The sequence below is a fragment of the Centruroides sculpturatus genome, unplaced genomic scaffold, assembly GCF_000671375.1.
Source record: "Centruroides sculpturatus isolate CEXI.00-Female unplaced genomic scaffold, Cexi_2.0 scaffold609, whole genome shotgun sequence".
Taxonomy (NCBI): Eukaryota; Metazoa; Arthropoda; class Arachnida; order Scorpiones; family Buthidae; genus Centruroides; species Centruroides sculpturatus.
This window is the reverse complement of record NW_019384804.1, coordinates 229,427-250,946: the sequence shown is the minus strand read 5'-3', so window position 1 is coordinate 250,946 and position 21,520 is coordinate 229,427. Positions and strand designations below refer to the sequence as shown.

At 32.3% G+C, this 21,520-nt stretch overlaps 3 long non-coding RNA genes across 4 annotated transcripts; all 3 read left to right on the top strand.

Annotated features, from left to right (window-relative positions):
* Positions 1-203: 203 nt before the first annotated feature.
* On the top strand, positions 204-3,951 carry LOC111629625. The gene is made up of 5 exons (XR_002757373.1): positions 204-459; positions 1,069-1,178; positions 2,845-2,951; positions 3,499-3,577; positions 3,760-3,951. It is a non-coding gene; the product is annotated as an uncharacterized LOC111629625 (long non-coding RNA).
* A 690-nt stretch (positions 3,952-4,641) lies between these two features.
* LOC111629624 lies at positions 4,642-11,529 on the top strand. Of its 2 annotated transcripts, XR_002757371.1 has the most exons (5): positions 4,642-5,339; positions 6,270-6,311; positions 6,708-6,825; positions 8,489-8,549; positions 10,914-11,529. It is a non-coding gene; the product is annotated as an uncharacterized LOC111629624 (long non-coding RNA). The 2 variants fall into 2 exon arrangements; XR_002757370.1 differs by having other exon boundaries at positions 4,642-6,311.
* Positions 11,530-18,565: 7,036 nt separating this feature from the next.
* LOC111629626 lies at positions 18,566-20,920 on the top strand. Its single transcript, XR_002757374.1, has 3 exons — positions 18,566-18,622; positions 18,805-18,869; positions 20,177-20,920. It is a non-coding gene; the product is annotated as an uncharacterized LOC111629626 (long non-coding RNA).
* The last annotated feature ends 600 nt before the right edge of the window (positions 20,921-21,520 follow it).

The following is a 21,520-nucleotide window of genomic DNA, read 5'->3' as shown; positions in this document are numbered from 1 at the left end:
CACAATGCAAAAAAAGATGCAGAACCAGCTAAGACCAAAAGGAAGCACTGGAAAAATGAAGGGGAATACAACAGTCCCATAGAAGGTGGTAGGGGAAGAAGAGAGAACCTGGTGTGAACACCACACCAGGGTAAGGGGATAGTGTGGGGGCAAACCCACCACAAAGGGGGAAAGAGTTGCTGTCCGGTCAGCGAGTACACGCTGTGTCTCAAGTGTGCAGGCCAACCTTTCAGCAAAAAGAGAAGGCTATAGGACAGTGGAAAAAACCAAAATCCAGATACTTACGAATACAGCCAGGTCAGGGAACAGATACTTTATTTTTCAAAGTTTGTAAGTACAGTTTATAATTTTCACATTTTCCTGATTCATTTACAAAATTCGTATTACAACTTTAGAAAGCATCAGTTCAATAACTGGGATTATTTACAATTCACAGACCCGACAAGTTAATTTACAAATGTAAGTATTGTTATTTAACATTTATTTTTAGACAATATTAAATTTCAAAAAAACATGTATACAACAATTTAAAACCGACAAAAAGTCAACTGGTAAATGTTATTGGATTATTTACAATTTCATTATAAACATCAAATACAATATAAAATTAAACTTCAAATAGTAACAAAAAATACAAAATATAACATTAAAATATCAAAGTATAAACAATAGAACATCAATAAATAAAACAGTAAATCTAAACGAATAAAAAACAGAAGATGCCAAACAGCAATAAATAATCCAAACATTATAAGTTAACTGTCACAAAATGTGATACAGTTGTTCACCATCTTCCAGATAGTATCTGTTCCATTATAGTTCTTTTTAAATTCACCTTTGTTCATGTTCTTTACATCACTTTTTATCTTAAATGCTGCTTCTTTTTTTATTTTCGTGACAATCAATGACACATTCTATCTTCTTTTTTCATACATATGACTACACCGCGCCTTTCAAATCATCCTTTTTATCAGTGCCACCATCCACATGAACATATATCGATTAGGATTCCGTAATCGAAAATCCAAAAAATATTTTATATTAATCCAGTTTATATTTAATTTCCAGATTTTATTAAACCAACTTCAAACTTGTTGCGCTAAAGCGCATTCGAGGAATAAATGAATCGTGGTCTGTCTTGCCCCGCACAATAAGCACTTTGCATCCCGACCGTGAAGGTAAGTAGCCAAATAATCTTTTGTTGTAACAATATCTAATAATATCTTCCAGGTGAGTTCGTGCCACTCAGGCGGGAGATCATTTATATTTTTCTAAACTTGGTCCCAATTTATCATTGAATTTCTCATATTATAATTTAAACATTGTTTATGTATCTTGTTATATATCACAGTTGGTCGGATTTTACTATTATTTTGTATCATATTCCCATGCTTATCAATAAAATTATTTATCATCTTACGCCAACTTCTGTACTTTTTTCTATTATTAATTATAAACGGGAATTGTTCTCCCGCCTGAGTGACTCTTCTTGACACAGGACCCGAAATATATTGTACAATGTAAAAAATAGGGTGGTCTTTTTTCATTAAGTCATTAATCATGTGAGCAGTTTGTAGTGAGCACTCTAAGCTTTTCACATTCCACGCTCTCCATCCTCCGTTCGTTTTATTATTACACATGGTTTTACGACTTAATGGTTTGAATGAATTCATCCATATATACTCAAAAATTAATTTATTAATCTGTTTTATTTCTTCCCCAGTTAAATTAGTATACTATAGTGTATAAATCACTGATGCAATAGCAATTTTATTAATCACCACGACGCACTCCGGTAGATATAACCAGTTAATTTTCCAGTTATTAATCACTTTTGTAATTTTATCTAATATTTCTTTAAGATTATTTTCCTTTTCATTTTTTCCTATCCAAACGCCGAGCACTTCCATATTTTCCACATGTTCCACTTCCATCATATCACAGTTTAAATTACCACATATATTCATAAATTTACATTTTTTCTCGTTCACGCACATACCAGTTCCATCACTAAACCTTCTCACTTTTACAATTATATTGTCTAAACTTTTCTTATTTATGGCAAAAAAATTCACATCATCTGCATGTGCGATGAACTTAGTAAGAATCTTATTTCCTGGTATATATATTTGTTCGATCATTTCATCGTTAATTACATTTTGCAATAACACATTAATGTAGATAGTAAACAGTATCATGGAGCAGGGGCAGCCCTGCCTAACCCCTGCTCCACAATATACATCACCTGACCTTTTGTTATTTATATATATAAAAGTGCTTGGAGCATTATACAATCTTTTAATTTGCCTTATCTCCTCCTCATTTAGTCCATATTTATCCAAAAATTCCCAGAGTGCGTCGCGGTTAACCGTATCAAACGCCTTTTTGACGTCTATTGACAGGATGGAGAGTGGGGATTTTCTCTCCTTATAGATCTCTTGTAACAATCTCATAAATACAATATTATCTTTGATAGACCTACCTTTTATCCCAGCTGTTTGAGTGCTCACTACCGTATCCCTAAACAACTCAAGTCTTTTCGCAAGTATATTACTTAAAATTTTATAATCAATATTCAAAAAAGTAATAGGTCTAAAACTTTTTTTGTGTCATCCTTTTTATTAAGTAAAATCATTTTTCCATACGTAAAATTACTACCAATAAAGCTAGAATTATATAATTTATAAAAAAATTCAGTAAACATTTCGCTAAAAAATTTATAAAATTCACTCGAAATAGAATCCTCACCGGGCGCTTTCCTTAAATGTAACGACTGAATCGAATCTCTAATTTCTTCTTTGGTAAATTCCTTATTGATAATATTATTTTCTTTATTTTTAACAGGTTTAATATCCTTTGTAATTAACTTAATAATCTCGAAGTTTGACTGAGGATTCCTAAAAAGATCTGCATAAAACCCTCTAAATTCTTCCAAAATTTCATCAGTATTAGTAAGTATTCTATTATTTTTATTCTTTAAATAATCTATTTCTACTTTTTCAGGATTCTTATTTCTTTTTTCAAATATTGTTTCATCCACTTCTTGCCTAATATTATACTTTTTTATTTTATACCTAATATAACTATTCTTACTTCTATCGCTAATCTCTTAACTTATGCTCATCTCAATTTTCTTAATTTCCTCACTATTATTACTAATAATTTGTCTTGTTAGCTCCCTCTGAAGCTGTTTTAACTTATTAAATTTATTTCTTTTAATCTTTAACCATGTATATTCTGTCTGTCTCCTTATTAATTCCTTCATAACTATCCAATTTTCCCAGTCAACTTCTTGACTAAACTCATGTACAATCTCTTTAATATTCTTCTGAAAATCCTTATCATCTAATATTTCTTTAGTTATCTTTATATTTTTACTTTTTCCTTTATTCTTATTTATATTTAAACTTACTTCTATCATTTTATGATCTGTAATCTTTTTTCCTTCATGTTTTACTTCATATATTAATATATTATTATTATCAATTAAATTTTCAGTTACATAGACTCGATCCAGCCTTTCTTGCACATTACTCCCGGACCATGTAAAGCCAGGATAACACGGATACTTAAAACGGTAAAAGTCAATAAAACTAAAATCATCTATAATCTTCTGTAAAACCTTTCTCGACCCATCTGAATGTAACTCAGTACTTTTATCAATTGGTGATAAAACATTATTAAAATCACCAGTTAAAACTAAGTAATTAATACCCACTAAAAACTGTCGTAGATTATAAAAAGTTTCTTTTCTTTTAGTTACTTGAGGAGGTGCATACATATTGACCACCCTAATTAAATTACCACTCACCTGGATATCCACAGTAAGTATTCTTCCCTCACGGTCGGTTTTAAAGTCACAAACTTTTACTTTCTTTTTAACTAATGTCAATACACTAGTGCTCCTTCGATTTGAAAACGAGGCATAAATATTATATCCAACATAGATTTTCCTTAGTGCACGTAAGTCTGTAAAGTCACGAATATTGGTATCCTGCAGCATTATGATATTTATCTTATTTGACATTATTAAATTTAACAACCAAATCTGCTTCTTTTGGTCCCTAAAACCGGTGATGTTGAGTACACGTATATTTAAATAACTAGCCATGTTTGGTGTCTTTAGATTTTTTTTCTTCCTTTGCTGTTCTTCCCTTCCTTCCATCTTTTGCCTCTTTGACTTGAGTTTAAAGTCTCCATCTTCCTGCACTTCTTGACTAATATCTCTCTCTATACTACTACCCCTCGACCTTATCTTTTTCTCAAATTTTAACGTTGCTTCTTTAACATTTGTTACTCTATTTAATTCATTTATCTCTTGGTCACTTTCCTCACTTTCTATTACTTCCATTTCTTTTTCTTTTTGTACTACCTCCCCCTGTTCTCTTTCTTTCTCTGTCACTTCCTGTTCTTTCCTTTTCCTCTCTAAACTTGCTTGCCTCCTCCTCCTCGGTACTTTTGCTTCGGGGCCCTCTTTTTACAATATCTGAAAATGTTTGTATAGGACATTCTTTATCTTTTGGATGCTCTGTCTTACAGTGATAGCATGCCTTACAGTCTCTTACTAAATGTGTGGAGTTTCCACATCTATGACATTTCTTAATTATGCATTCCGCTATTATATGTTCAGTACTTCCGCATCTTCTACATTCTGGAATTAGCCCCACATAAAATATCTGTACTCTACATTCCAATATTTCCATAAAATTTGGGATCCTCTTATTTGTAATTATCGCTATTCTATACGTACCAGATTTTATCAGGGGGTAGTATTAAACGTATGCGCTATCACGTTTAGAACTTTTCCATAATTACCAAAAACTCTTCGTAATAGAGCCTCATCTACCTCACGAGGAACATATTTTAACGTCAAGGTAAGTACCTCCTTTTCCCTACTTTGGATTTCATATTCTTTTCCATCATACTCAATTACTTTTCCCATTAGACTTTCTTTTGCTTTTACAGAACTTAGCCCTATCTCTATAATTCCATTTGGGCGAAAACACACCTGCTCTACTGCTCCTTCTTTTAGCTTTGCTGTTATTTCCTTCACTAAATCTGCCACTATCACTTTTTCCTTCATCACAATCCTGACCAATTTATCTTTTCAGCTGAAGTCTCCTCAGCATTCATCCCCTCTGTCTCTGGCAAGGTCGGATTCAACGCCGAACTTCCTCGGAGGGTGACTCCTAACACACTCTTCGGCTTTTGAACATCTCCAATTGTTTCTAAGTCAATAGGAACTTCTTGACTTGTCCCCGGACCAGGATCATAGTCAAACACCGGATCCATTCAATCAGAACTTCACCAGGCAAGAGGCCAACTGCCAGCACCAACTGGTTAAGTTAATTGCAAGACCAAAATCCAAAAATATTTATTTAATAGAAGCTGTAGAACACTTATAGTAATCAATAAAGGCACTTAATTCCATTTAAGCTTTCATAGAATCCAACACAAGTCTACAGAAAGATCAACTTTCCGTGACACGCCTCTCACGGGAGCTGTTTAAGTGTTTCTCACCAATTTGGCTTAAAAAAGATAAAATTCCTCACTTTAAAGTTATTTTAAGTCAATTCTATTTATTCTACAGTCACTCTATTTTATAGTCCTTTCAATATTTCTACTCACATTCTCACCAACTCTCTCTATTCTCAAGCAGTTGTACAGACACTCCAAGTCCACTTTCCATAAAAACTCTAAAAATAATTTTAAAATTTTCACAATATTCCAACGGAATAATAATCACCAACTCTCCAGGACACTAAATATCGATGAATTAATCCAAATAACGCACAAATAAGCTCAGAAGTGGATAACAAAGACTACTACAAAATTTCTGCCAACACGGCCAAGATAAGAACAGATACTGGTGGTTTCAAAGTTTGTGGGACAACTAATCTTAACTGCAGATGGATTTCCTTCATCAGCCAGATACTTTTTAGAGCGATCACACCATGTTATATACCCGCATGCCATTTATATGAGAAACACGATCACGTGCAAAAGGTAGGCACCACAAAAACCACAACCACCACAGGAGAGGTTATTTACAAATATACAAATCCGACAATAACGAATTAGTAAAGTTACAAAAATCAAAACCCGACAAAAATAATATAAATACACCCATAAATACAAATACAATACAATCCCTTTTAAATACTGGGGTAACATCAAAAACCTGTAAAAACACAGGTATAAATACAAAGGTAAATTTTTAAACAGCAAATTTACAATGACAAAAAATATAACATAAATATTTTTTACAGGTATACAAGTGTAAACAAAAACATCAAAGTAAATATAAAACGGTAAGTACAAATTAAAAATATAACAACAAAAATTTTAAATACACAAACAAAATTAGTTTAACACTTTAAAAATAAAACTATTGCCACTCATCATTAAATACAATTTTATCATTACAGATCTTAAAGATTGACTCAGTTCCTCTATAATAAACATTTAACTCACGTTCATTCATCTTTTCAAAATCAATACGTATCTTATAACATAACTCTTGTTTAATTTTAACAATTAATAATGATGCATTCCATGATCTTCGCTCAAATGTTAACAGACATCTACACTTCCATAGCATTCTCTTTACAAGTGCTACACAACAATTTAATAGATATACATTTTTATTTCTTGTAATAAGATTAACCTGGTACTTCACATTATTCCAATCAATTTTTACTTGCCAGACTTTGGAAACCCAGGACCATGCAGACTTAGCAATATTACATTCAAAAAAGATATGAATAATGGACTCAACACCACCACATCTAGCGCAACGTTTATCCTTCACTCTATGATACAGACGTAAGTACTCTTTACTCATTATTACATTTGACAGTATACGCCATGAGGTCTCAATCCACTCAGCTGGCAGACTAAAAATGTTTTTTCATATTCTGGCCCAATCTAAATTACTATTTACCATGTTAATATTTAAATGTTGTCTATGAATTACCGAGTAAATTCGACTTGGTCTTACTTTTCTACTAAAGTCAATCGTATTTTGATTTTCATTTATTATTTTTCTTAAGATTTCTCTCCATTTTCTATATTTCCATTTATTCGAAACTATAAAGGGAAAACACGTCTCCAGCTGAGTTATATGTTTAGAGATCGGTTCTAGAATATACCAGACTATATAGAACAATGGATGATTTTTCTCTCTTAGTATATTTATCATTACACTAATTTGTAACGAGAACTCAAAATCTTTCAAGTCCCACATTCCCCAACCTCCCTCACTAACATAATTTCTCATAATTTTCTGACTCAACGGTTCAAACGTATTATTCCAAATGTAAGTGTATATATATATTTTTCAATTTCTTTTATTTCCTGTTTATTTAAATTTGTAATATATAATTTATAAATAATCTTTGGCACAATTATTTTATTTACAACCTGTACTCTTTCCGACATATAAAGCCAGTTCTCTGCCCAACTATCAATCTCAGTTTTAATTTTTGTTTTTATTTCATCCAAATTATTTATTTTCTATTTTTGCCGTACCAAACACCAAGTACTTTTAAAGTATCAACCCTCTCTATTTCACTTTGCGTTTTACTGATTTCTTTCACTACATCTATTATTTTGCATTTACTTTTATTTATTTTCATCCCTGTATATTCACTAAAGTTTTGTAAATTTATAAAGACTCTATTTAAACTTAACTGGTTTAACTATCAAAAACATAATGTCATCTGCATGTGTAACATGATTAACTTTCTCCACCATACCAGGAATATAAATGGACTCTATTAAATTATCATTTTTAATATTTATCAATAATGTCTCAATGTAAATTGCAAATAAAATCATCGAACTCTGACAACCTTGACATACACCAATTTTACACTCAATATCATCTGAACTTTCACCATTAATAAATATACTTGTACTCGGCGCTTGATATAGTCTTTTTATAAACCAAATCTCGTCATTATTTAAGCCATATCTTTCCAAAATCTGCCAGAGAACTTTCCTATTAACTGTGTCAAAGGCACAGAGGCATCAATGGAGAGGAGGGAGAGTGTGGCCCCTCTTCCCCTATAATACTCTTGTATCAATCTTAGGAACGTAATATTATTTTGTATCGTTCTCTCCCTTACACCAGCACTTTGTATATTGCCAATAATATTTTTAAAAACCAACTAGAGTCTTTTTGCTACAACAATACTATATATCTTATAATCCAAATTTAAAAGAGTAATAGGTCTAAAATCCCCAACCCCTTTATCCGTGTTATCATTTTTCTGCAATAAAACCATTTTACCTTGACAAAAAGTGTCATTAAAAATAGTAAAATTGTATAATAAATCAATAAAATCCTCTTTAAAAAATTTAAAAAATTCCGAATTAATACTGTCCCTCCCAGGTGCCTTATTACTATGTAAACTTTGGATCGCATCATCTATCTCACTTTTTTTAATCTCTTGATTTATAATACTATTTATTTTTTCTTTTACAGGTTGTATTCCTTTAAGTACCTCTTCACTCAACGATTCATCAGATTGCAGATCTCTGAATAGGTATGTATAGTACAAATGAAATTTGTCAATTATTTCTTTATTATCTGTAACTTTATTTCCAAATTCATCTGTTAAACTTTCAATTTCTAAACTTTCTCTTAACTTACCTCTTTTCAAAAACTGCCCTCTCTGCCTCTCTTTTAATGTTACATCTATCTAATTTATATCTTATGTAATTTTCTTTATTTTTTCTATCTAACTCCTTTGTAATTTCTTTTTCTATTTTTTGCTATTTGCTCCCCTTTATTATTAATAATTGCATTTGATAACTCTCTTTGCAGTCTTTTTATTTTTATAAATTTCTCTTTCTTCTGCTTTTTCCATACCTTTTCTATCTCTTTATTTATTTTTACTTTTAACTCTACCCATCCTTTCCAATCTATGTTTTCTTTATTATTTTCAATTAAATTTTTTGTTTCATTCACAAATCCTTCATCTTCTAATATTTTTTTAGTTATTTTTATTTTTTTTTATTTCTCTCTACTAATTCAATACTAAAATCAACCATCTTATGATCTGTCAATCTCCTAATTTCTGTTTCCACTTCATAACACTTAATATCTATTATTCTATTAATACTTTCAGATACATAAACACGATTCAGTCTTTCTTTTACCCCACGCCCTTCCCACGTATACCCCAGATAACACGGATAATAAAATCTATATACATCATAAAGTTTAAAATCATCTAAAATCCGTCTTAAAATATTTCTCGAACTATCATACATAATAGGTCCGTTTTTATTGATAGTATCTAAAATACAATTAAAATTTCCTATTAAAATCAACTCCCTCCCTACCCTTAAAAAGTCCGTTAAAATCTTTAAAAAAATTTTCCGTTCAAAGACTCGGGTTGGCACATATATACTAATTAATCTAAAATACCAATCTCTAATATCCACATCCACAGCAACAATTTTGCCATCACAATCAGTTTTAAAATCCTGTATTTTTACTGTCTTTTTTACCATTAAAATAACTCCCGTAATTCGTCTTTATTGCAAAAGATGCATATATATTATAGTATGTAAAAATTCTCCTCAACTTTCTAACATCATCTAAGTCTCTTATATTTGTGTCCTGGATTCCCAACACATCAATATCATTTGTTAATACCAAATTCACCAAATAAATTTGTTTACATTGATCCCTTAATCCCAAAATGTTAATAAATCTAATATTAATTTTTTGTTTATCAGCCATGTTCTTGTTTTTGTTGTGACTGACTCATCTGTCTTCCTAATTTCAAATTTGCCTCAAACACTTGCTGCTTAGACTCCCTTTGTACTCTATTTATCAAATATACCCTTTGTTCTATACTTAATGATAAATCATTTTGTATATCAGTTATAGCCTTTTTTACCTGTTCATGTTCCCTACTAACACTTCTCTTTCTTCTTCTACTTTGCCTTGTCTCTACTTCTCTCTCACCCTCTATCCCTTTAATCATTTCTTTAACTTTACCATTTTCTCCTTCATTTCCATTTTTTTCCTCCCTATCAACTCTCTCAATTACAACTAATGCTTTCGATACTGTACATTCCTCTCTCTCTCTTTCCTGTTGTCTTTGTTTTTTAGTTTCTATTGTTTTTTCTTTTAATTTTTTTTTTTCCACCTATCTAAACTTTCTTCCCTTTTTCTTTCTAAACTGTGTTTTCTAGGTCCTATCTTACAAATATCAGCAAATGTAGGAACTGGACACTTTTCCCCCTTATGAAAATTTTTACAACTATAGCTTATGACACTTTTTACAACTATACTTTCAGATACATAAACACGCATACATACAATCTTTAACCAGATGCATTCTACTCCCACACCTAAAACACAGTTTTACCGGACATTCCCTCGCTTCATGTTCAATATCTCCGCATTTAAAACATTCTTTTCTACTTCCTACATAATACAACTGTACTCTTCTTCCCAACATTTCCATTGCAACAGGTATTTTCATTCTTGTAATTAGTCACCCGAAATGCACCCGTTCTCACATTGCTATTTTTATGAAGCCCAGTATACACATTTACAATTTTACTGTATTTTCCCAAAATTTCTTTAATTAATTCTTCATCTACTTCGTAGGGGGCATATCTAATCGTAATAGTAATTAAGTCCACCTCTAAACTTTCAATAAGATAATTTTTATCACCAACCTGGATTTCCTGTCCTACCAAACGTTCTTTATCCTTTACATCAGACAGTCCCACTTCAATGACACTTCTAGGCCAATAGAATACTTGTTTAACACTACCTTCTTTCTTCAGTTTCTTTTCACAAGCCTTTATTAGCTCCAATGTTTCTATTCTTTCTTGACAAATGATTCTTACTGACTTGATTGTAGAATATTTCTTTATCTTTTCAGCTTCTTCGTTTCCTGTTCCATCCTCCGTCGATAAACCTTGTGTCACCTCCATTGACTCGTCTGGATCAGTTGCTGCCGCATCGAGACGTCGACGGGAATGTTTGTTGGCCGACCCATCGTGGATGGAAAGGGATCTACCCTTACCACCTAGGGCCTCCACAGAAGCATCACAGCTCGTTGAAAGGGACAGCTCCCCCATCTAACTGCCTCAGCACTCAGCCAAAGTGTTAGAAAAGTCAGTAGTGAAGTCAGTAAAACCAAAAAACAAACTCACCAAAAAAGGCTGTAAACTGTTAAAACGTCCAAAAAGGGTAACAAAATCCAGGTATAAAACTTTTAAACTCCACAAAAAATTTCAAAGTCCAAACTCAGCAAAAGTCGGCAAAAACAGCAAAAATCTCAAAACTATGAAAAAAGTTTTGTTAACAAGAACGAGTCCTTGATCTGAGCCATAAGGCTGAGAAGCGATAAAAAAACACATCAAAGGTGCCGACGGGCCAAGTGTGGAGACATACAATTGTGTCCAGGTTACGTCATTCGGCAAACATCCAATAATACACATGAAAGAACGTCAGGAAACGATAAGTGACAATGCAAAAGGCTACAGGAATTGTCAGGTATTGCATGAGGANATAAGCCCCTGAAATAATAAATTCCTATTACAAATATACTGAATTATTTATATTGTTATATTGACCAAATAATAATAATAATTCATATTGTTAATTTAAATAAGAATTAAAATTGTTAATATGAATGTTTGAAATATGACACATGATAGGGGCGCCTCTAGTGTCCGTTATCAAACGGTTACGGGACAGACGGACACTTTGAATGAGTTGTATATATAGATGTTTAAAAGAGTAATAGGTCTTGTGAGAAATGCGCGAATACCGGAGACAAAGAAACACAACTTTTATGATATGAAATTCTTTAATTCGCGCACAGAATACCGGAAATGTGGTTCGGATGCCAGCTACAATCTCTACCCTTGAACATTTACTTAATTTCAGTAACAAAATTTTTACGGACAAGTTATATAACGCGACAATTTCATAGTTTAACGACTATTCTACTTATAGAATATACAATTATACCTTATAACTAAGCTTACGGCTAATTATTAGCTTCTAAAGATGAAAATTAGGTCTAAGATAAGATAGGAATTGAAATATAAAGATGAGAGAAAAAGAAAGTTGGATACCCAATGATTTCGGTGTGCTTCACGGGGAATTGTAGTAAGTGGGGAGTGAGCCTCTTGATTCACGGCGAAAGATAATTTCTTTCCTGTGGAAATTTTCTTGGTCTTCACTATACACTTTAAAATGCACGAAAACCCCCTTCTCAGTTTTCGTTAGCCTCCGTACTCTTTTCTCCTCGAAAAGTCCGTTTGGTCTCCACTCGGTTCATCAACCCAAGAGCCTTCTTCACATGTTATTTCCTGTCCTATACTACCTCCCAGAATGAACTCCTGGACCCCGTTATACCCTGAGGGTTACACACCTTCCCCTTTGTTACTCAGGGGTCACCTGCTGTTACACCGTTAAACAAAAGTAGGGAGAAACTTCCAGAAAGAAAGACAATAGAAATGAAGACAAAGCGAAATATATTTAATAAAAATATAAACTATAACTGTACAATTATGGCATGTAGCCACAGTCTAAAATCCCCTACACCCTTATCCGTGTTATCGTTTTTCTGCAATAAAACCATTTTTCCTTGACAAAAAGTGTCGTTAAAAACGTTAAAATTGTATAAATTATATAATAAATCAACTAAACCTTCCCTAAAAAACTTATAAAATTCTGAATTTATTCCATCTTTTCCAGGTGCTTTATTACTATGTAAATTCTGGATTGCGTCATGTATTTCACTTTTTTTTATCTCACTATTTATAATTTCATTTATCTTTTCTTTTTTAGGTTTAATTCCTTCCAATATCTCTTCTTGCAAATACTCCTTGGTCTGTGAGTCTCTAAATAAGTAAGTACGAATTAAATTTAGTACGAATTAAATTTATCTATAATATGTTTTGTATCGTTTAATATATTTCCTGCCTCATCCACTAATCTTTCTATTTCTAAACTCTCTCTTAATTTACCCTTCTTTTCGAAGACTGCTCTCTCTGCCTCTCTCTTAATATTACATCTATTCAGTTTATGTCTAATATAAATATCTTTATTTTTTCTATCTAGTTATTTTGTAATTTCTTTTTTTATTTTTTGTATTTCCTCTTCCCTATTATACATAATCGCCTCTGATAGTTCTCTTTGCAGTCTTTTAATTTTAACAAACTTATCTTTTTTCTGTCTTTTCCACACTTCCTCTATATCCTTTAAACACTTCCATTCTTTCCAATCTACAATCTCCTTCTTATTTTCTATCATTTCATCCTCTAAAATTTCCTTTGTAATTTTTATTCTTTTTTCCTTTTTCTTTTTCTCTCCCAACTCAATACTAATATCTACTATCTTGTGATCCGATAATTTTCTCATTTCCGTTTCCAATTCATAGCACTTAATATCAATAATTTCTGTAATACCGTCAGATACATAAATGCGATCCAGTCTTTCTTTAATCCCACGCCCTTCCCAAGTATACCCCGGATAACACGGATAATAAAATCTAAAAACATCATAAAGTTTAAAATCATTTAAAATTCATCGTAAAATATTTCTAGAACCATCATATATAATTGGACCATTTTTGTCCATACTATCTAAAATACAATTAAAATCACCCATTAAAATTAGTTCTCTCCCAACCCTTAAAAAATCTGTTAAAATCCTAAAAAATTCTTTACGTTCAAAGACTCGAGTTGGTGCATGTATATTTATTAACCTTAACAACCGATTTCTAACATTTACATCCACAGATATTATCCTTCCTTGACAGTCCGTTCTAAAGTCATTTGTCTTTACCGTTTTTTTTATCATTAAGATAACTCCCATACTTTGTCTAACTGCGAATGACGCATAGATATTGTAGTGTGTGAAAATCCTTCTCAATTTCCTAATATCATCTAAATCACGCACATTTGTGTCCTGGATTCCAACTACATCTATTTCATTTGTTAATACCAAGTTCAATAAATAAATTTGTTTACATTGCTCTCTTAATTCCGATATATTTATAAATCTTATATTAAGTTGTTTTTTATTAGCCATGTTCTTTTCTACCTTGTGTTTGACTCATTTGTTTCCCTACTCTTAAATTTGCCTCAAACATTTGATGCTTATATTCTGCCATTTTCTGATTAATCTTTACTGCACATTGTTCCATACTCATTGGACTCTTTTGTATATCCACTATTGCTCTTTTCGTTTCCCTTTCTTTACTAATACTTCTCTTTCTCCTTCTACTTAAATTTATCTCTAATTCTTTATCCTGTTCTATATCCTGTACCATTTCTTTTACCCTATGATTTGCCCCTTCCCTCCCTTACTATATTCCTTATCAAGTTTCTCTACAATAACCACTGCTTCCGGTACTATACATTCCTCTATTTCCTTTTCCTGTTGCTTTTCTATTTCATTACTTTTCTCTTTTTGTTGTTCTCTAATCCATCTGTGCAAGCTTTTTTCTCTTTTTCTTTCTAGGCTTTGTTTCCTAGGCCCTACCTTACAGACATCAGCAAAGGTTTGCACCGGACATTTCTCAGATTTATCATGACATTTTTTACAGTTATAACATGCATTGCATTCTTTTACTAAATGCAATTTACTTCCACACCTAAAGCATTGTTTTACCAAACACTCCCTTGCTTCATGTCCAATCTCACCACATCTAAAACACTCCTTTTTGCTACCTACATAGTATAATTGCACCCTTCTTCCTAATATTTCCATTTGTACCGGTATTCTTAATCTAGTTATCAGAGTTACTCTGAACGCACCCGTTCTTACATCTGTATTTTTATATAGACTAGTATAAACATTAATAATTCTACCATATTTTCCCATTATCTCTCTAATTAATTGCTCATCAATTTCGTAAGGGGCATATCTTATCGTTACAGTGAGCATATCTGCTTCTAAACTTTCAATATTATAATATTTGTCACCAACCTGGATTTCTTGTCCTACTAACTGTTCTTTTTCTTCCACCGTATTTACACCCACCTCAATAACACCTCTTGGCCTATAACAGACCTGTCTTACGCTAAATTCTTTCTTGAGCTTTTGTTCACATGCCTTTATTAGTTCTTCCATCTCAATTCTCTCCTGACAAATTATTCTCACCGACTTGATAGTAGAATATTTTCTGATTTTTTTTCTGCTTCTAAATTTCCAGATTCCTCTTCTGTCGATGGTACTGATGTCACATCCATTAACTCGTCCGAGCCGATTACTACCGCACTGGAACGTCGACGGAGACTACGATTAGTCGACCCATCGCGGATGGAAGGAGACCTTCCCCTACCACCTAGGGCCTCCACAGAAGCATTTTCCACGCTCGTCGATGGGGTGGGCTCCCCCATCCACCAGCTTCGGCTATCAGCCGAAAAATCAAAAGTAAATGAATAAAAGGTCGGTAAATCTTAAACAAATTCACCACATACACTGTATGACTTTATAATATCCAATAAAGGCAATAAAAGACTTTAATCCAACAGATTTATTAATTGAAACACGCCCCTCACGGGTGCTGTTTAAGTGACTACCACTATAACTTTCTAAAAATAAAGTTCTTTGCCTTATTTTTATTTAATTCTATTATCGTTCTATAATATAAGTCACTCTATTCTAGATTTTTTCCACAAATTACTCACATTTTCTTTATATTCGTAAAAATCCAGCAGCAAAGACAGACACTCCAAGTCCACTTTTTCACTATCACTCGAAAAATAATTCCAAAAAATTTGGAATAATCCGACGGATTATTGTTCGCTAAGTATTCCAGGCACCAAATATCAATAATTTCACCAAATCAATCACTAAATAAGCTCACAATCGATTAACAAGAAGCTGCTCGAAAATCTCACCACCACGGCCGAGATAAGAACAGATACTGTGGTTTTAAAGTTTATGGGACAGCTATACTAACATTAATGCCAAAATACAGTAATCCTCTTCATTTTCACAGGTGCATTTCCTTCAACTTAAGCGAAAAACAGCATGTTATATTCCCGCATGCCGCCAGAACACAACACCCACGATCACAGCACGAAAGCAGGAAAAAGAAAAAACACACCAGGCATCCCAACCACCACAGAAAAGGTAAGTTACAAATAAACCAACCCGACAATTTGAACAATAGTTAGTAAATACAAAGCTCACAAACCGACAATTTAAAACAATATTAGTAAGTACAATGCTCAAAACCCGACAACATATAACAGTTATTAATAAATCATAAAATAGTATACAAAGGAACCACAAACTGGGAGTAAAAATATAAGCCTGTTTAAACACAGGTAAACAGAACAAAACATTTTAAAATTTACATTAATTTCAAAAAACACCAAAAATGACAAAATTTATACATCTAAATTTTTCTTTTAGGTAAATACATCCATTTAAAATATAACATCAATCATATACAAACAAAGGTAAATATTATTTTACAAAAAGACATCAATGATTTCAATTACAATAATTCTTATTTAACAACCACTCTATAACTTAATTTAAAACTACTCATCATTAAACTTTATCTCATTATTTTGTATTCTCCATACAACTTCAGTACCTCTATAATATCGATTGAATTCCCTTTCCGACATTTTCTCATTATCACTCCTGATTTTAAAACATAATTCCTGTTTAATTTTAGTGATTAACAGTGTCGCATTCTAAGATCTTTTTTCAAAAGTCAGCAGACACCTGCATTTCCATAGCATTCTCTTCACTAAAGCAATGCAACAATTTAACAAGTATATATTCTGGTTTCTTACTATAATATTATTTCGATATCTTACATTCTCCCAGTTTATATTCACTTTTCACACCTTTGCTACCCAAGACCAAGCAGAAACCGCTATATTGTATTCATAGAAGATATGAATGATCGACTCTACCCTTTTACATCTCGCACACTTATCGTCTCTCACTCTCTGATAAACCCTCAGGTACTCTTTACACATAACATTGGACAGAATGCGCCACGAAATTTCCACCCACTCAGCAGGCATACTAAAAATATTTTGCCAAATCTTAGACCAATTCATATTACTATTAATCATATTTATATTTGTCTGTTGCCTATGTAAACACCTATAAATATTACTAGGTCGTATCTTTCGATTAAAATCCAAAACATTATTATAATCATTCACTAATTCTCTAAAAATCTCCCTCCATTTTCTAAATTTTCTTTTATTCGTAACAATAAACGGGAAACCAGTAGCCTGCTGAGTAATGTGGTTGGAAATTGGTCCTAAAATATACCTGACAATATAAAACAATGGATGATTTTGTTCTCTTAGAATATTAATAAAAACACTTAACTGCAGTGATCGTTCAAAGTCTTTTAAATCTAATATTCCCCATCCCCCTTCATCAATGTCATTACGTATGATCTTTCTGTTAACAGGCTCGAAACTATTATTCCAAAAAAATGTATACATATCTCTTTCCAGCTCTTTAATGTCATTTTTACTCAGATTAGTAATATACATTTTATAAATAACTCTGGGTATAACTATTCTGTTTATAATCAATGCTCTTTCTGGCATATAAAACCAATTATCAGACCAGATATTTATCTCATTTTTGATTTTATTTTTCATATCCTCTAAATTATAATTATCTGCACCAACCCCATACCATACTCCCAATACTTTCATCTTAAATCAATCTCTCTCAATCTCAGTTTGACTCTTTCCTATTTCCCCGATAACATCCATTATTTTACATTTCCTTTTATTAATTTTCATACCTGTATAATCACAAAATTGTTGTAAATGTATAAATATCTTATTTAAACTGAGACTATCAACCAAGAGAAAAGTTATATCATCAGCATGAGATATATAATTAATTTTATCTATCATACCTAGTATATATATAGATTCAATTTGCCTATCATTTTGTATATTTTGTAACAGAACTTCTATATAGATCGTAAATAGTATCATAGATGTAGGACATCCTTGTCGTACACCTATTTTACAATTAATCTCATCCGATATTTCACCATTTATATGAATCCATGTACTGGGAGCATGATATAATTTTTTATGGCATTGATTTCACCAGTGTTTAACCCATAGTTTTCTAAAATCCGCCATAACACCTTTCGATTCACAGTGTCGAAAGCCAGTTTAACATCTATTGATAATAAAGATAACGTAGCTTCTCTTTCCCTATAATATTCTTGGATCAAATTTAAAGACACTATATTGTTCTGAATCGTACGCTCCTTCACTCCAGCACTTTGTGTTTTACCAATAAAATATTTAAACGTCAACTCAAGTCTCTTTGCAATCATTAAACTATATACTTTATAATCAATATTTAAAAGCGTTATCGATCGAAAATCTATTACCCCTTTATCCGTGTCATCATTTTTCTTGATTAAAATCATTTTTCCATGACAAAAAGTGTCATTAAAATTACTAAAATTGTAAAGTCTGTATAAAATATCAATTAAAATCTCATTAAAAAATCTATAAAATTCCGAATTAATTTTGTCCCTCCCCGGGTGCTTTATTNTTGCACATTACTCCCGGACCATGTAAAGCCAGGATAACACGGATACTTAAAACGGTAAAAGTCAATAAAACTAAAATCATCTATAATCTTCTGTAAAACCTTTCTCGACCCATCTGAATGTAACTCAGTACTTTTATCAATTGGTGATAAAACATTATTAAAATCACCAGTTAAAACTAAGTAATTAATACCCACTAAAAACTGTCGTAGATTATAAAAAGTTTCTTTTCTTTTAGTTACTTGAGGAGGTGCATACATATTGACCACCCTAATTAAATTACCACTCACCTGGATATCCACAGTAAGTATTCTTCCCTCACGGTCGGTTTTAAAGTCACAAACTTTTACTTTCTTTTTAACTAATGTCAATACACTAGTGCTCCTTCGATTTGAAAACGAGGCATAAATATTATATCCAACATAGATTTTCCTTAGTGCACGTAAGTCTGTAAAGTCACGAATATTGGTATCCTGCAGCATTATGATATTTATCTTATTTGACATTATTAAATTTAACAACCAAATCTGCTTCTTTTGGTCCCTAAAACCGGTGATGTTGAGTACACGTATATTTAAATAACTAGCCATGTTTGGTGTCTTTAGATTTTTTTTCTTCCTTTGCTGTTCTTCCCTTCCTTCCATCTTTTGCCTCTTTGACTTGAGTTTAAAGTCTCCATCTTCCTGCACTTCTTGACTAATATCTCTCTCTATACTACTACCCCTCGACCTTATCTTTTTCTCAAATTTTAACGTTGCTTCTTTAACATTTGTTACTCTATTTAATTCATTTATCTCTTGGTCACTTTCCTCACTTTCTATTACTTCCATTTCTTTTTCTTTTTGTACTACCTCCCCCTGTTCTCTTTCTTTCTCTGTCACTTCCTGTTCTTTCCTTTTCCTCTCTAAACTTGCTTGCCTCCTCCTCCTCGGTACTTTTGCTTCGGGGCCCTCTTTTTACAATATCTGAAAATGTTTGTATAGGACATTCTTTATCTTTTGGATGCTCTGTCTTACAGTGATAGCATGCCTTACAGTCTCTTACTAAATGTGTGGAGTTTCCACATCTATGACATTTCTTAATTATGCATTCCGCTATTATATGTTCAGTACTTCCGCATCTTCTACATTCTGGAATTAGCCCCACATAAAATATCTGTACTCTACATCCCAAAATTTCCATAAAATTTGGGAACCTTTTATTTGTAATTATCGCTATTCTATACATACCAGATTTTATCGGAGGGGTAGTATTAAACGTATGCGCTATTACGTTTAGAACTTTTCCATAGTGACCAAAAATTCTTTGTAACAGAGCCTCATCTACCTCATAAGGAACGTAATTTAACGTCAAAGTCAATACCTCCTTTTCCCTACTTTGGATTTCGTATTCTTTTCCATCATATTCAATTACTTTTCCCATTAAACTCTCTTTTGCTTTTACAGAGCTTAGCTCTATCTCTATAATTCCATTTGGGCAAAAACACACTTGTTCTACTGCTCCTTCTTTTAGCTTTGACGTTATCTCTTTTACTAAATCTGCCACTATCACTTTTTCTTTCATCACAATTCTGACCGATTTAACTGACTCATATTTCTTTGTCTTTTCAGCTGAAGGCTCCTCATCATCCGTTCCCTCTGTCTCTGGCAAGGTCGGATTTGACACCGAACTTCCTCGGAGGGTGGCTCCCAACACACTCTTCAGCTTATGAACATCTCCAATTGTTTCTAAGTCTATAGGAACTCCTTTTCTTGTTCCTGGACCAGGATCATATTGAAACACCGGCTCCATTTAGTCAGAACTTCACCAGATAAGAAGTCAACGGCCAGCTCAAACTAACTTATTTTATTATTATAAAAAGAACCAAAATCCAAAAGTATTTATCTAAGAAATACTGTAGAACACTTATAGTAATCAATAAAGGCATTTACTTCCATATAGGTCTTCGTTAATTTCAACACAAGCCTACAGAAAGATCGACTTTCCGTGACATGCCCCTCACGGGAGCTGTTCAAGTCTCTCTCACCGATTTGACTCAATAAAGTAAAATTCCTCATTTTAAATTTATTCTAAATAAAGTCTAGTTGTTCTACAGTCACTCTAGTTTAGTATTCTTTCAATATTTGTACTCACATTACCACCAGTTCTCACTATTTTCAGGCAATAGTACAGACACTCCAACTCCATTTTTCGTTAAAGTTCGAAAAATAATTTTAATTTTTTCACAAATTTTCGACGGGACACTAATCAGCAACACTTCCGATCGATGAATATCCAAAAATTAATCCAATTAAGGCACAAATAAGCTCAGAAAGGGTTAACAAAGAGACTACTCCAAAAAGCTCACCAGCAGCGGCGAGATAAGAACAGATACTGTGGTTTGAAAGTTCGGGGGATCACTACATCCTAATTGCCAAAAAAGTCAGATAATTTCCTTCAGTTTAGATGCCAGTAGGAGCAACAGCATGTTATAAAAGCCCGCATGCTGAGAAAAAAACACTCGCGTATCCCCTGTGGACAACATGCATAACTTCCCCCAAGAACCACAACAGCCACAAGAAAGGTTATTTACACTAATTACAAATTCGACAAAAAATTAATGAGTTAATACATAGAACCAAGAACCCGACAACAAATAAAAATTAATACATAGAACAAAAACCCGACAATTATAAAAATACATCAGAAGTAACCCGACAAACAATAAAACCCCTTCAAACCAGGGTACATTATATTAAAACTTATTAGCACAGGTAAGTATGAAACAATTTCAAAAAAACAGTAAAAGTATATAAATTAACCCAAACTTGACAAAATTTATGACAATAAATTTTTCTTTCAGGTATAATATCAAAAAGTAAATATAACATCAAAGATAAGAACATCAAACCACAAGGTAAAAAATATAAATAAAACATCAGTAAATATTTGAATCCATACAAACACAAGTAAAG